This window comes from Passer domesticus, chromosome 10 (genome assembly GCF_036417665.1).
Source record: "Passer domesticus isolate bPasDom1 chromosome 10, bPasDom1.hap1, whole genome shotgun sequence".
NCBI classification, from domain to species: domain Eukaryota; kingdom Metazoa; phylum Chordata; class Aves; order Passeriformes; family Passeridae; genus Passer; species Passer domesticus.
The window spans coordinates 23,498,365-23,512,902 of NC_087483.1; the positions used below are offsets into that span (position 1 = coordinate 23,498,365).

The 14,538-nt window shown below is 36.9% G+C and overlaps 1 long non-coding RNA gene across 4 annotated transcripts in view; it reads left to right on the forward strand.

The window, feature by feature from the left end:
* Positions 1-5: 5 nt before the first annotated feature.
* LOC135308894 (uncharacterized) overlaps positions 6-14,538 on the forward strand; it is a 28,315-nt gene continuing 13,782 nt past the window's right edge. The window contains exons 1-4 of one of the 4 annotated variants that reach the window (XR_010369276.1): positions 9-721; positions 4,549-4,660; positions 5,024-5,150; positions 7,802-14,367. This is a non-coding gene — a long non-coding RNA (uncharacterized LOC135308894). Of the gene's footprint in view, positions 722-4,548; positions 4,661-5,023; positions 6,950-7,801; positions 14,368-14,538 lie in introns of those variants that run through there. The other 3 variants (XR_010369277.1, XR_010369274.1, XR_010369275.1) reach the window with 3 other exon arrangements.

The window sequence follows — 14,538 nt, forward strand, 5'->3', positions numbered from 1 at the left end:
AGCGGGCCGAGGCGGCATCCCAGTGCGGGACCGCGCCCTCGCCTCTGCTTTGCCTTCCGGGCAGTGAGGGACGATCCACGCTAGGCCCCTCCCGCGGCCGAGCGTGCAAACCAGTCGTGTGGGTGGAACTGTGTGGTTTTAAGCGCGGGGCCCTGCGCGGCCGGTAACCACAACCCCTGCAGTGACCGGGGATACCGAGTATAAAGGCCTGATGCCGTGTGAGCGGTGACAAAATGGCCCCCGCAGCCGCTCTGTGACAGACACACTGTGCGTGTCAGCCGGTGGCGCTGGCTGCCCTGGCGACATCACAGCTCCCATGGTGAGCGTGGGGCAGCAGTGAGCTTGCACAGCTCCTTTTGATACAGCTCCGAACTGGCAGCAAGTGGCTTTGCTGTTTCCCAGTCGTCCTAAACAAATAAGTGTGCTGTGATTTGTATCCTGTATCAAAGTCCTGTGCCTGTTTTTGGTAACTGCTGGGCAGGTGCTGCTGGCCTCTGTCGCAGTGAGGTGCAGGGTCCCCCAGCCTGCTGATCTGCCAGGGCTGTGCTTACCAAAGCAGAATTATGGGGAAGATTGCTGTAGTTCCAGTGGAGTGTGTGCTCACAGCACCCTATGAACAAAGCTTTTAGAGGCAATAACTCCAGAGCAGGTTAAATGTTCTGCTATTACAGAATTGGAATAATTTACTTGCAATGACTGGATCTACAAATAGTTATGCCTGGTGAGTGTATTTTTGAAACTTGTCCTGACAAACACTGGCTTTGTAGCAGTCCTGTGAGGTATAATAACCTGAACGGGTTGGTTGGTACTTTACTAGGATAGCTGCTAGGAAAACTTCAATTGCTGCAGTAATCAGTGTTGATTATTTATTCCACTGTAGCGTTCCATGTGAGTCGGGGTTCATACTGTACCTTAAAAAGTTTAGAAAAACCCTCTGTTGTTTAGATGGCTTCTGATAATTGAACAACCTTCATACATTTTGTAAGAGTTTCTCCTCTCTTTCCTGTTCCTGCTAGATGGACATTTTTCTTTTCTGTCATGTCAAAATGAGGTGATGATGAATGGTGGGTCCTTTCTGCCACGAGAACCCTTTTGCAGTCTGCTAACCTTTAGCACAAAACATCCACTAGTGGATGGTCCAGCACTTGAGGGTGATTCCCTGCCAAGCACTATAGAAAATACATTTACCAGCTGAAAATTTCCAGGTTCTCCCTCCTCAGTGGGGTCTGCATATGGCACTCTCAATTTTTTTCTGTTACGTGGTTGAGACAGGAGATAATGAGAGCTTCTTAATGGATACTGTAATTCACCAAAACCTGCACTGTTTGAGAGGGTTTATGAGCACTGCCAGGAGATCAGCCCAAGGGAGATGTATTGTATGCTAGGCTATATTCTGCCCTCGTTTGTGCACCTGTTTCCCACTGACCTTAAAGGAAGTTTGTGTACTCATCTAAAGAGGAGAATATGTTTGGATATTTGTTAGGATGACAACAGATTCTTTTGTATGGATTATGTTAGCATTACTAGCCAAAAAGATCAGAGGGTAAATAAGGAGACAGAAAGTGTGCTGTTTTTTTTCTATTGTAACTGTTAGCTCTAACAGTTAAATTTTAGTATTTTCACATTGTTATGAGCTTGGTTGAGTCACTGACTCACAGCAGCAGTCAGCTCTATTCAATAAAGACTGGGGCCATGGAGTCATTTTTCTGAAAACAGAAATAGAATTTGTTCCTTTTCTAGTTCTTTCATAAGAAACTTGCCAATGTGTTGGAAGAAGCCCTGAAAAATTACATGAATTCAGATTGCAGCTAAACTATGAAGCCAAGACATAAGCATCAATTTTTCATATAAAATTTTTCTCACTATATCTCCTACTTCTTAGCTTAAATCTTTGCTTTTAACATAAGTTGATAGTTGAAAATGCAGTTATTACTAGCAGAAGCCAAGCTCCACATTTACAAAGCACTTGAGCAGAAAGGAGATTTGACTCAATGGAAAGATGAACACTAACATGTGTCAAGACCTGTGAGATGACACCTATGCTGGAAAGCATTTATTGAAGAAAAATTTGGATTTCTTGACTCTTAAAACCATATGTGATGGGAAACATGGACACTTACTTAGGTCTATACAAATTCACACACACACACATATCTATATACACATATATTTCTGCTAAAGCTATGTGGTTTGATATTTGAAAGGAGGTCTTTTGAGTGGAAGGCACTGTGTATAATTTGGAGTGTTGCTAAAATCATATCTGCATGGAATAGTTCATGACTTTCATCCTAACAAGGAAATGAACACCTGAATCATGCCTATGTGGTTTCTGAGCCTTTCTTCCTGCCACATTTCAGAAGCTGACAGTTATCCTTGTGACACAGGTGTGAAGTAAAGGTGACAAACACTATACAGAGTTTTATAGGAGTTAACTCAAGATCAGTCACAGAAGTTCAAGTGACGGTTAAAAATTGCCCTTCCTTCTCTTAGTCCCACGATCAGTTCAGAAGAAACAAGTCTTCTTAAATATCAAACAGTATTTAGAAGTAAGCATTTTAAGTGGAGGCAAGCTCTAGATTTGTGAAGTTAAAACATGACCTCGATAGGGTAGAAATTATTATGGGCCGTTGTTTGAACTCCTGATATGCACTAAAGCCAATTTCATATTTATTTCCATGGGGAAGGCAAACTACTTTTCATAGAAAAGGATCAAAAGCATCAGAGTGGATATGCTGTGTTAATAATAGGAGGTGGGACAATGAGGGTAGAAGAACTGATGGGACACTTATGGTTCAAAGAATTCAGCACTTTTCATTTATGCTGGAAAAAATGTAAATTATGTCACCCTCGCCTCCTAGTGCAAAGTTATCAGACAGACAATCACTTAGTGATACTGCTGACATTAAAATGGCTGGAATGTTATTTACTTCCATTTATTTCTTTTGGAAATCTTACAATATCTTATTGCAAATGAAACAAAAATCCACATACAATGGTGTAAGAAACAAAGGTTTGTCTGCAGTTTCAGTGCTGGATTATTGTTCTATCTCAAAGCTAATTGAAATCCAAGATGTTTGTATCACAGCTGTAATGAGACACTGACAAATACCTTTCTGCCCCAGTGGAAATGTAATCTTTCTATTGAACATTTTGTCCTGGTAAATTCCATCTGCAATAGGCACAGGCATTTTGCATTTGAATCAAGAAGGTCACTCCTTTGGATCAGATGATATAGTGCACACTCCACTTGCCTTTAGATGAAATTGATCCTTTACTGCATTGAACATAAGACTGTGCATTTTTTACACCTAATTATCTTATTGTTTCATCTAAATGAAATTGGAATGCTAACATCACTACCCCTTTTTGATCTTTGCATGTATCAGTGAGACAATTCTCTGAAAAGCCTTATTTCTTAGACAGGAATGCTTTAAAAATATTCTGTTGCATTTCTTTGTTAAATAAACCAGAATAAAATCAGTGTTTCATTTATTGATAGAATTGAATATTTGATAACATTTCCCTCACTTTTGCAGCAGTAACACATAGTTCTATGTATAATTACTCAAACTTGTTTAAGTAATCTTCTCTTACTTCTAGTGAGTACATATTCAACATTTTGGTTGTTTTACTCATAAATAATGCCATTGACTTCAGTAAAGAGAGGCATCATAAAACTGAATGGCAGTTGCACTCTGTTCAGTCTTCAGTGTTAAAACTTTCATTACCTTTGGAAATGTGACCTTTTTTTGTTTTTTTTTTTTTTTTTTAATATAAAGTAAATTGTACTGAGTGTATGTACAAAAGCATGTAGGTTATTTTTACAAAAACAAAGGGAAGAAATCTCTAGCTATGGAGGGGCTACTGTGCAATGCATAAAAAGCAGCTAGGTCTCTGCAGGTTTGAACCTGTTCTTATTTAAATCAATGGAAATTTCACTGCTGGCTGCAGTAAATGCTGTATCGAGACCTGCAAAAATCAATTAAATGTGTTCTTAATAGGCTTTCATGCCTTTGAAAATCTTTCTCTAAATTAAAGATGGAAACCAATCAATTAGGCCTTAGAGTTCATTTTATTAAAATAAATCCCACAATATTGTGCAAAATGAAATATAATGCTTAGATTTACTGGCTTTTATTTGTCCAGAAAGATTAAGCAGTATCTGTGATTGTCAAACAACCTTGTTTTATTTGCTGGAACAAGTGGGACTCAACAGAATGCTGATGTGACTCTGTATATTTTTAATTGTTTCTGCACTGTGAAGAACAGTGCTGGTACTAGGAAGTTGAGCAATGAGAAATTGTTCTGTCAAGACATGGACTAAAATTAATTTTAAATAGACTTTTTATGTGATATTGTAGCAATTGGAAATTCTGATTTAGTGTCTGCTAAGAAAATGTTGAAAATGCTTTTAGAATTTTCTTAACTAAATAAAGTTCAGTAATAGTGCGTGCCAAAAATGTAATTACTAAGGAAGATTATTTTTAGTGTAAAAAAACTGTGGCTTGTTCTGATTTGTATTAATTTAGAATCTTTAATTGTTCACAGGAGATCCAGTGACAGCTGAAGAGTACCTGACACAAGCTGGCAGGTGGTACAGTGTAAGATTTGCATAAAGCTGATTTCTCCATTTCTCCCATCTTCATCTGCTGACATTCAGGTGCCAAAACTCGTTTCCTTAAACTGCATTATTGTGAAATGTATATTTATCTGTATCACCATGAGGTCATAGCATATGGGCTCTATTCACCTAGAACATATTCTGTGAAACCTTAGGTAGTTATACTGCTTTTGTAGATTTAAAATGACAGCATTAACATCTATTTTGTGTTTTGTAATTTGTAATTAAGCTGTATTTTACCATGATATGAGACAGCATCTTTATTATTACAATTTTTATATAAACTAAAATTATGTAATGTAGGTAACATAGCAATACTTCATATAGTATGCATGTTACCTTTTGCATAGTTCTTATAGTAAGGATATTGAGGTTGTCATTCATTTTATTTAATAAATCCAGATGCTGAGTCAAGATGCTCTAAATACCTTAAAGCTGTTACAAAACCAGAGAGAAGATAAACTTCAGGAGGAATTTCAAAACGAAAAAAAAATTCAAGTGGTGTTTGAGGGCCTATTATAGTTAAGAGGTAAATATTTTAAAAAGAATAAAAATAAGGAATACTGCATTTGGTAAGTATTTAATGAAACCAGCTGTATCTGCATACTTGAAAGTGTGATCCTAACAAATACTGAGTGGCCCCCTTCAAACTAAAAACAGAAAAACGTGTGACAGCCTGAGAACAAGCATGATAGTCTGGAGAAAATTGCTTTGAAAAGTTATTTTAAGCTAATGAGAAGTTCATAAAAGAAAAGTGCCATTTCATCCAAATAAGTGTAATAATATCAGCTAATGTGGAAACACAATCTGGGGAGAAAAAAAAAGCATTGCAAGGCCTGGAATGGCCAGTATGGAATACAGAAATGTGTCCAAGTGAGTAAGCATCAAATGAAGGATTATCCCTACTTGTGGAGAATCCATTCCAGCAAGTAATTGAACCGTGGACTACTGCATCTCAAATTTGTAGGACTCCCCAGAGAGCTAAAAGGGACTCTGCAGATTTTGTCATCAGTATGCCAAAGATCTCTGCTCTGCACTGTAGTGCTGAAAAGTAGGTGTTCCCCAGATTTCCATTTTTAAAGGACTTCTTCCAGAATACTGATCAAACCTTGGTGTTCTGAGTCTTTAAAGGTACAGTGAGGTTCTCTTTGCTGTTGTTTTGCATGTGAATACAAAAAAGAAGTTCTGATTAAGGTTCTAAAATTAGAGCAAAAATGTTGTTACATTCTGAAGTAGCTTGAAAGGTAAACGGAAGGCTACCACGTGTGTAGGCTAACCACAGAAAAAGAGAGGGGATAAGCATTTAAAGAGAAATATTTTATTCCATACTTAGCTTGAAGTGAAAAGAAACTATGCCAAATAACAGAAAGACAGCTAGGTGTGCAAAACTAGGTGGCAGGACACTGGGGAAGTGTGCAGGATGGAGCTTCTGAGACTGCTGAATAAAGATGTTAAGTACAAATTAGAACTGATTTTGTACTGAAGGGTCTGCCAAAACCATGATGCTAGAATACATTGATGCAGGAACATCCTAGGTATATTGCATATATCTCAAACAACTTCTAGAATGTCATGCTAGACCACACAAGTGTCTTTTACCAGGATGCCTGTTTTGTTTGCAAAAGGATTGCATATGAGATTCTGTATCTGAACTCGAGAGGTAATGGGATCTGCAGAACCAATATTACAAAAGACTTCACAATTTTACTGGATTTTTTGAACTTTGTGTTTTGTATTTTTCCTGCCACGTGTTCAGATGGAAGGCTTACTGCAGTATGTTAGACTTATCATACCATCAGGAAATCTGTGTCACATTTTAAAATGTATTTTACAAACTCAGTTCTCTCTTAAACACTGTTCACTGATTCATTCTGCAAGATTTCTTAACTTGATTTTGATTTGATTCTGTGTACAGCTGCATACAGATAGTGGATTAGGGTTCATCATACACAAAACTATTCTGAAGAGTGAAGAGATTTTAGCAGAATCTGCCAGCAGCCAGAACTGTGCAGCCAAGTCCAGTTAAGATGTGGTTAAATGCTTTTTGCCAACCTTGAATAAAAAATACTGTTGCAAAACTGACAACAGCTGAGAAACATAAGCATATATTTAAATCAATGAAAACTAATTGCATGAGCTCTCTGTCATCAAATTCAATGTTATTTGGTTGTCTGTCTGGAAAGGAAGATTCATGTTTATGAAAACTGGATTTCAAGTGACACTGCAATGAATTGAAGCAAGTCTCTAGCAGTGCTTCTTGACCTAGTGAAACATAAAATATTTTTCATTTTGTTTATTTTGTAGTAAATGGCTACATGTGTATGACAATACTTATAAAGTGTATTGACTTGTGGAATGCTAAGCTCACTTTCTAGGTTAAGATTTTTCATTATTTCAAGCAACAAAGAAATATTAATAATTTTATCTTTGGGTGGATTTACAAGAAGAATTTCTTTTCTTTGCAAATCATGGCAAATTGAGGCTTGGTTTGGGGTTTTACATTTTGCTCCCCTGCTTTTAGAGTGGAGTCTTGCCTTGCTTGGGAAATTCCCTGCATTTTGATGCAAACTTTTTCCAGTACCTCAAAAAATTGCATTTTCTGTGGGCACTGTGGGTTAACAGAAGACAACTGTCTGCCAACTGGCTGTAAATAATTTCAAGTCTGCCTTATAAGCAAAAATCTTTACCTCTTTAAATGTCTAGAGAAGGTAATTGAAAACTGTAGAATGTGCAAAAGACTGTACAGAGAATGAATTGCTAAAATAATTGCAATGATGCACAGTTCTACACTCACCTTTTTCACTTTGCTGAAGGATACTGCATAGAAGGCAAATCTCTGCCTGACAGATTCTGATGAGAGTTTTTGTTAATTACACTTACGTTACAAGGGGCACTGTGTCACTTCTGTATAAAAACAGAACATTGCTTCCATTATAGCTGGACATTTGCATGAAACCACAAAGTTTTCTTGCTTATCTGTGTTCCTGGCTTGAGACCAGCAGCTTTCTTGCCTTTTATTAGTTGGAGCATAATCTAAAATAGAGGATGAATAAAATAATTGACCAAGCATATAGCTTCAGATATTATTGTCTCTGGGCCCTCTCTGTCTTTCCCTTTTGTGCCTCTCCCTAAGGGAAAAGCAGTTATCTTCCTTATGCTAAATCCAGTTCCTATCCACAGCAATCGTAAATCTTGGCATCAGTCTCACAGCAGAATAAAAAGTCAGATCAGCAGGAAGCTTCCACATAAGAGCAACAGGCAGCCCCAGGAGAAGGAAAAGAAATACAAGAAAAAAATCTTTTCAAACTCTTCCATTTATTTTCTTTCAAAAATCAAAGGGTTCTACTCATTAGAAACCCTCAGGTTTTCTTGTATTTTTAAAGATAATATGCCTTCAAAGAATGACAACTCATTATTCAGCCAGCCTTTCAAAGTCTTTTATTTCAAAGCTTCTTTCTGAATAAACAAATCTATAAAGAGAACAAATGGAAGTTTCTGCTTTTCCTATGTTTTACATAGAGGCTACACAAGCTGTCTTCTCTCAAAATGAGTCAGACCTGAAATTACAAAGTAACCAAAATTGTTGGATGTAGCTGGTGGAATTAATTTAATGTATTCTATCTACAGATTGGCTCTAAAGCCACAAAAATATTTTTAATTGAAATTCAAAATTTTAGATCAAAACCCCAAGGTATTTTTTATTATGGTTATTGTTTGCTTAGGGATGTTTAAATGTTTAGAGATAGGCAAAGGAACACTAAGTATAATAAAAATTACTATCATAAACATGGTGACAACATAATAAAACTGGCAGTAGGGTTTGCAATATAATTTAAATTTGTACTTATTGGGCTGATGTACAAAATTTGTACTTACTGGGCTGATGTCTTTGTAAGCATTTATTACATTCCACAAGAGCTTACTTCAGATTGAATCAGTCCTTTAAGGCATGAGGAGGAGCTGTCCTACTAAGACTGAAGTGAACTACCCTCCCCAGGATGAGAGATTGATTAGGTTTTAAACCAGAAAAAAATATACTGAGAAATATAAAGATTTTTTTGCTAGAGCAGAGATTCAGGGAATACAAAGATAGGAGTAAAATGTTCACAGAAGAACAGGAGAAAGGCGTTTGGAATAAGAAGGAAATGTTAATTAGTGAATGGAGCACATGTACCTCAGTGGCTTGGAAAGCATAATGTTAGAAAGTGAAAAATAATACAGGTTGTAGGAAAATGTGCAGAAATGTCTGAACTCTCACAGGATTGTAGTTACCTCTTCACTTAGGAAGACCAAGGCATTGCTGTGACGAGCTCAAACCGTGTGTAGATTCCTTGATAGAGTTTCCTATAGTTAGTACCTGAATAACCATTGAAAATAAGAAAAGAGGTTCAAACAGAGTACACAAGACTCCATGATGGCTGATGTAGGCTTACAAAGGAAGAAATCAAAAGAAGCACTCCATGTGATTCTGTGCCAGAATATTTGACTTCATATTGAAAGCAGGTACAAATGGAGTACAAGTGCAGTCAGAGACTGGAGTAACAGTGAACTTTCCTGTCCCTGAAGTCAGCTAAAAACTCTGGAAGCAATTCTTACTTAAAGATACCTTTTTTTCAAAGTGAGGTAACTCTGTGGAGGGGTTTTGAACAACTATTGTATGTGGGAATTGCTGACTGCATGTATTGCCTGTGAATTTTCTTGCATTTATTTGAGCAGAGGAGAGCAGTGCTTAGGTCTATATGCAAACTTGTTTACTCAAATAGTGCTTGTGCTTATACAGTTGCTTGTCTCATGGATAAATTCTTCCCAGGCTTTTGCAGTGCCATCATTAGGTTTCTGCTTCTTGGTAGCAGAGAAGAGTTCATCCAAATCCATGTATAACAAATCGTGCCTTCTTTTCAGAGCTGCAGTCTTTTTTCCCAGCTGCATAATTGTCAGTACAGACCAAAGAGCTAGGAAAACTTCTACTGCAGCATTTTGAGATCTGCCACAGTTGTGTTTTGCTAGGCTCTTGTAACTTCTGCTTACAGTATGGAATAAAGTGAGGACAAGATTTATCCGATTTATCTGATTTCAGATTTATCGCTGCAGATTTTTAAAAAAGCATACTTTTCTACATGGAAATGCATGTTTCGTACTGCTGCTCTTGTTAGGAATGGAGACCTGTGAAATGATGGCATCATTCAGTAGAATTGGAAATGCAGAAGAAAAAGGTGCTTTATTGTTGTTGAGTAACTGTCTGGCAAATATCTTTGTTCACTCCATGCACCTCATCCATTGTTTATCTGTTATAACTAAAATATAATTTTAAGGCTTTTAAAGCAAAGTACTTCCATAAAATAACATGAAGAGAACAAGTAGTTATAAATGGGGAAGCCGCTGTTTGTCTACAGCAAATACTTCATGAAGACTGATCTACCCAGTTCACAGTACAGGCTGAACATGCAAGGTTGCTGGCAGGATGCAATGAGGAATGGCTGGCAGCAGGGCAGGCACCAATTGCAGGAAAGGGCAAGCAGGTTCAGCTGCTGAAGCAGGTTGACAGTTATGCTGGAAAGTCAATCCACAGGTCATGCCAGTATCCACAGTAGGTCAGGTCCAGCCAGTATCCACACCTGTAGGTCAGGTCCAACCTGACCTACTGAGGTCGGAGTCCTGTGGTCACTAGGCAGGTGCAGGGAGATGGGACCAGGCAGAAATCAGACCAGGAAATCAGGTCCAAGGGATGCAGGCAAGCACTGGAACACCCAGATGGAGCAGGATTAAAGGCCCTGGACTCATGAGCAGGAGTGTGGGGGTTGAGGCTCCCAGGTGAGGCTGGTAAGGCCCACTAAGACTTATTGTATTCAGGGTCGTTATTATCCATTGTCAGGCTTGCATTGAAACAAATTAAAATAATAACAGAGGCTGTGCCTTACTGAACTTTGGTTCAAATTCCTCATTACAAATGCAGTAATCACAGCAATGAACAGTCATGTAAATTTTCTTGTACTTTTAATCTCCGTCTCTACAACCGATCAGAAACAGGAACCAGACAATATTAGTGCTCCCTTTGCCACAGTAATATATGAGCTATTCCTTAACTGCAACAGCAATTATGTTTTTAACAAAAATGTCAAGCATTCAAGCTGCATTGCTAGGGTATTTTAAACTAGTATTTCTTCTAGGTCTAGTAGTCATAACAATAATGAGAGCAATGTCCTGGAGAATCAGAATTACACGAATTTTGCCACTTTATTGACCTAAACACGAATAGCAAGCTTTGTGAAAAACCACAGTGCCTTGTCCACATCAGTACTAGTTAGCCATAGGAGACACAATAACTTCCAGTGTGGACTGAGAGAATGGGTCAGCAAGTAAGATCAAGCAATAGCACTAGCATACCATGTAAAAATAGCTTTAGTAGCACTGAAACTAATCTGTTCAGTGGAATCGATCAGAAAACATCATCAGGAAACAAGCTGGTATCCACAGAGAGATTAAATTAAGAACAGAAGCTGTTAGCATGTATCTGATGGCAGCATGTACTTTTTTGTTATTTGAAATTGGCGCTCATGTTTACTTTTTCAGGATCAGTTTTTTTTTTTCTTTAGACTTCAAGGTAAAATGGTAAAAGTACTGGAAGTTCCTGTTCTTTTCCTATTTCTTGCTACTTTCAGATCTTGTATATGAGCTTATCCCTAAACTTTCATGCTTTTCTGATCTTGTTATTGTGTCTTTTAACTAAGCTTGGATTTGCACAAAAGTTACAAACAGAAGTTTAAGAGCTCGGAGGTGGAACACAATAAAGAACAATTTCCAGCACCAGAGGTGAAGAAATACTGTATTCTGAGTGGGCCCTTGAAAAGAGAAGTGAATACATAAACTCTGACATGACTGTGTGTTTTTTGACTACTAACCTTGTGCTTTTCCTTTTGAGGCAGGTGACTCATCATGCTGTATCACCTAAAAGTAAGGCAGTCTAGCATCTGCCAAAGGCCGTTTTGGTAGTGCTTGCCACCTAGTGGATTACTGCTTATATACACATATGAGCAGGATCATCTGCCACAAAAATAAACCATCGCACTATTAATCAGACTAATATTTGGTTACATCCTGCAGAATTTGAGTACTACTTAATGGATTTTTAAATTTTGTTGGAATTAAAAGCCTGTGAAAATTGAACTACAAATTGCAAACATTTTCAAAACTTTTATATGACAACTGTATTTGCAACTGTGACATGACTTGGTGACCAGAAAAATATGAAATTTGAGAGCCAGTAGTAAGTGAGTAGTCAGTGTAAGTGGCCATGGACTCAGCTGTAAACTCAAGCCCCATGCTAACATTTGTTGGCTGAGGCTCTGATGAGTGCATTTGGTGAACATAACTGAGCTTGTTGAAATCTATACCCATTGTTTCTGCTTCTTCTGTAAGAGTTTTCTGGAGCCCTGTCATTTTTTTAGGTTTCTGGTTTGTATATAATAGTAACTCAACATTACCTCTTCTCTTCTCTTAGCTGAATTGCCTGGAATAGTTGTTATCCATTTTGTTGACCTGGACTTGAATTTCTACCTGACTAATAGTTTACCCCTCATTACTGCCCACTAGTCTTACAGAGATCACAAGTGTTGCTCATACATAACACAATGCAAAGATCTGTATTGTAAGTTACAAGGGTTCCATCGACTACTTAAAAAAAACCAGTTTTTCCACACAAATGACTCCTGTAAAAATTTGAGTCCCCTCTTTCAATTTTAAATGCAATTGAGCTTTTACTGCATTTTTTATTAATCACCATATTTTAAAAACATGGACTGTTTAACCAGAATTTTCCCCAACACATCCAGCCCACAGGCAACAGTTAAGGGAAGTTCTCAGCAACAGGGAATTGTCAGGTTTGAATACAACAGGTTTTCTGCGACGTTGATGTTTGTAATAGTATTTTTTATTATTCCATGATGATGAAAATGTTGGAAAATTTTAGCCAACAGCTTATGGTATTCACAAATCATTTATGCTCTACACTTTCAGGATAATTTCCAATTAAACTTATTAAATTCAAGAATACCTTAATTCTTAGTTGTTACCAATACGTTCATACAGATGATTTTACTTTTATAGCATTTTATGATCATTAACCTATTTATGACTAACTTGATATGCGGATGTTGAATTGGGTAAGATTCCATGGGGTCTGTGCTTAGTGTGGCTGTTACTTATCTAAGGGTATTTCAGTCTTACAGTGCATAATGCATACCATTATGTATCAGAATTCTTGATCTTCCCATATTTGCGATCGCATTCTCATGATAAGATAGTTTTGGTTTGTTTTTTACTTCCCTCTAACTGCTGTGAGGAACTTCTGTTACGATCAGAAGATGAAATACGAATTGTTTATACAGTGAATTTTTTCACTTTCTGTTAAATACTATGTTCCTAAGACTACAGAGTACATAAATTTCTTCATAAAGATCATCATAAATAGTTGAAATTAAGACATGTGTAAGAAACTTTGTACAACTCTCCTCCTGTTTTTAAAAAGTAATTTACAAATAATTTGATCTTTATCCAAATTTAGAAAGTTATATGACCATAATAAAAATCTGTACTCAGTACTCAATATAGTACCATAATAAAAATCTGTACTCTGTACTCAATATAGTACCGCAATAAAAATCTGTACTCAGTAGTATCACAAGCTCAAAAAATCACTTTTATTAGTACATAAAAAAAAGAATAACAAAAAGAGACATTATAATTAAATATTTGCTCTCATCTACAAATAAGCACTTTGGATAATAAAATAAATTTTTAGGTTCTTGTGAACAGTTAGAAACAGAGGAAGGAATTTTCTGAAATAAAAGCAATAGAAAGAGACTTCTGAAATAGAAAATATTTGGCAATATCTCTTAGTCACTCAATAAAATATCCATGTAAACAAGTAATACATATTTACATTATCATATGCAATATCCTTGGTTACATGTAGTAAGAAGTACACATGTAATTACATTCAATTTATAATCTAATTTGCACCATCATTTCTCAGTTCCTTAATGTTGGAAAAAACACTCTTCTGCTTCTGTGTATAGTACTGCATGACAGCATGTAAATATAGTATTTTTTTCCCAGGCATCTTAAGATAGCCCTTGTTTGTTAGGTTTTGTAAGTTCCTGGTTTTTATAGGAATCCAAACCTGGAATGTAAGCCCTACAGTCATGTTCCTGTAAAAACAACGATGTATATGATTTCCAAAGATGCCTAAAAATACCCATGAAAAAGCTAGAGTTCTACCTTCCATTTGTATCTCTGAAAATATACTTTTTTCATTTCCTATGTTACTACTGTATTTATGTTACTCATAAATACAGGTAAGAAAATTTGCATAAAAGGAAAGTTAATGGAAGGCTACTTTGAGGAGCATGTTTAGACTCTACAAATACCTATTAATTTTTATTTAGCGTTGAACTAACCTCATTTTTTTTTGCAAGGATACATAGAGGCCTTTTTAATCAATTTAAAATTAAGCCAAAAGTCTATAGTATGTTTTATCAGTTTTAAATTGCACACACCAAGGTCGATCAAGGTTTAGGAGATCACAGCTACTGTATCTTATGGGGACCTTCCAAAGATCAGAAGCCAGAATCCCACAGTTCATGCACGTGAGATATCAATTAGCACTGATTAACAATTCCCCAGACGGAATCTTCCAGCTTCCGCTGAGTTTCTACTATCATATTTAACCTCTAAGTTGAAAACCAAAATTGTGTTCTGGGAGGCTCCCCTCAAAAGGTTGCTAATCCTTGATTTTCAGTGGAATCATAGAATGGTCAGAATTGGAAGGGACCCAAAAGGATCATTGAGTCCAGCCCTTAAGCAAATGGCCCATATGGGGTTTGAAGCCACAACCTTGGTGTTACTCATACCTTGCACTT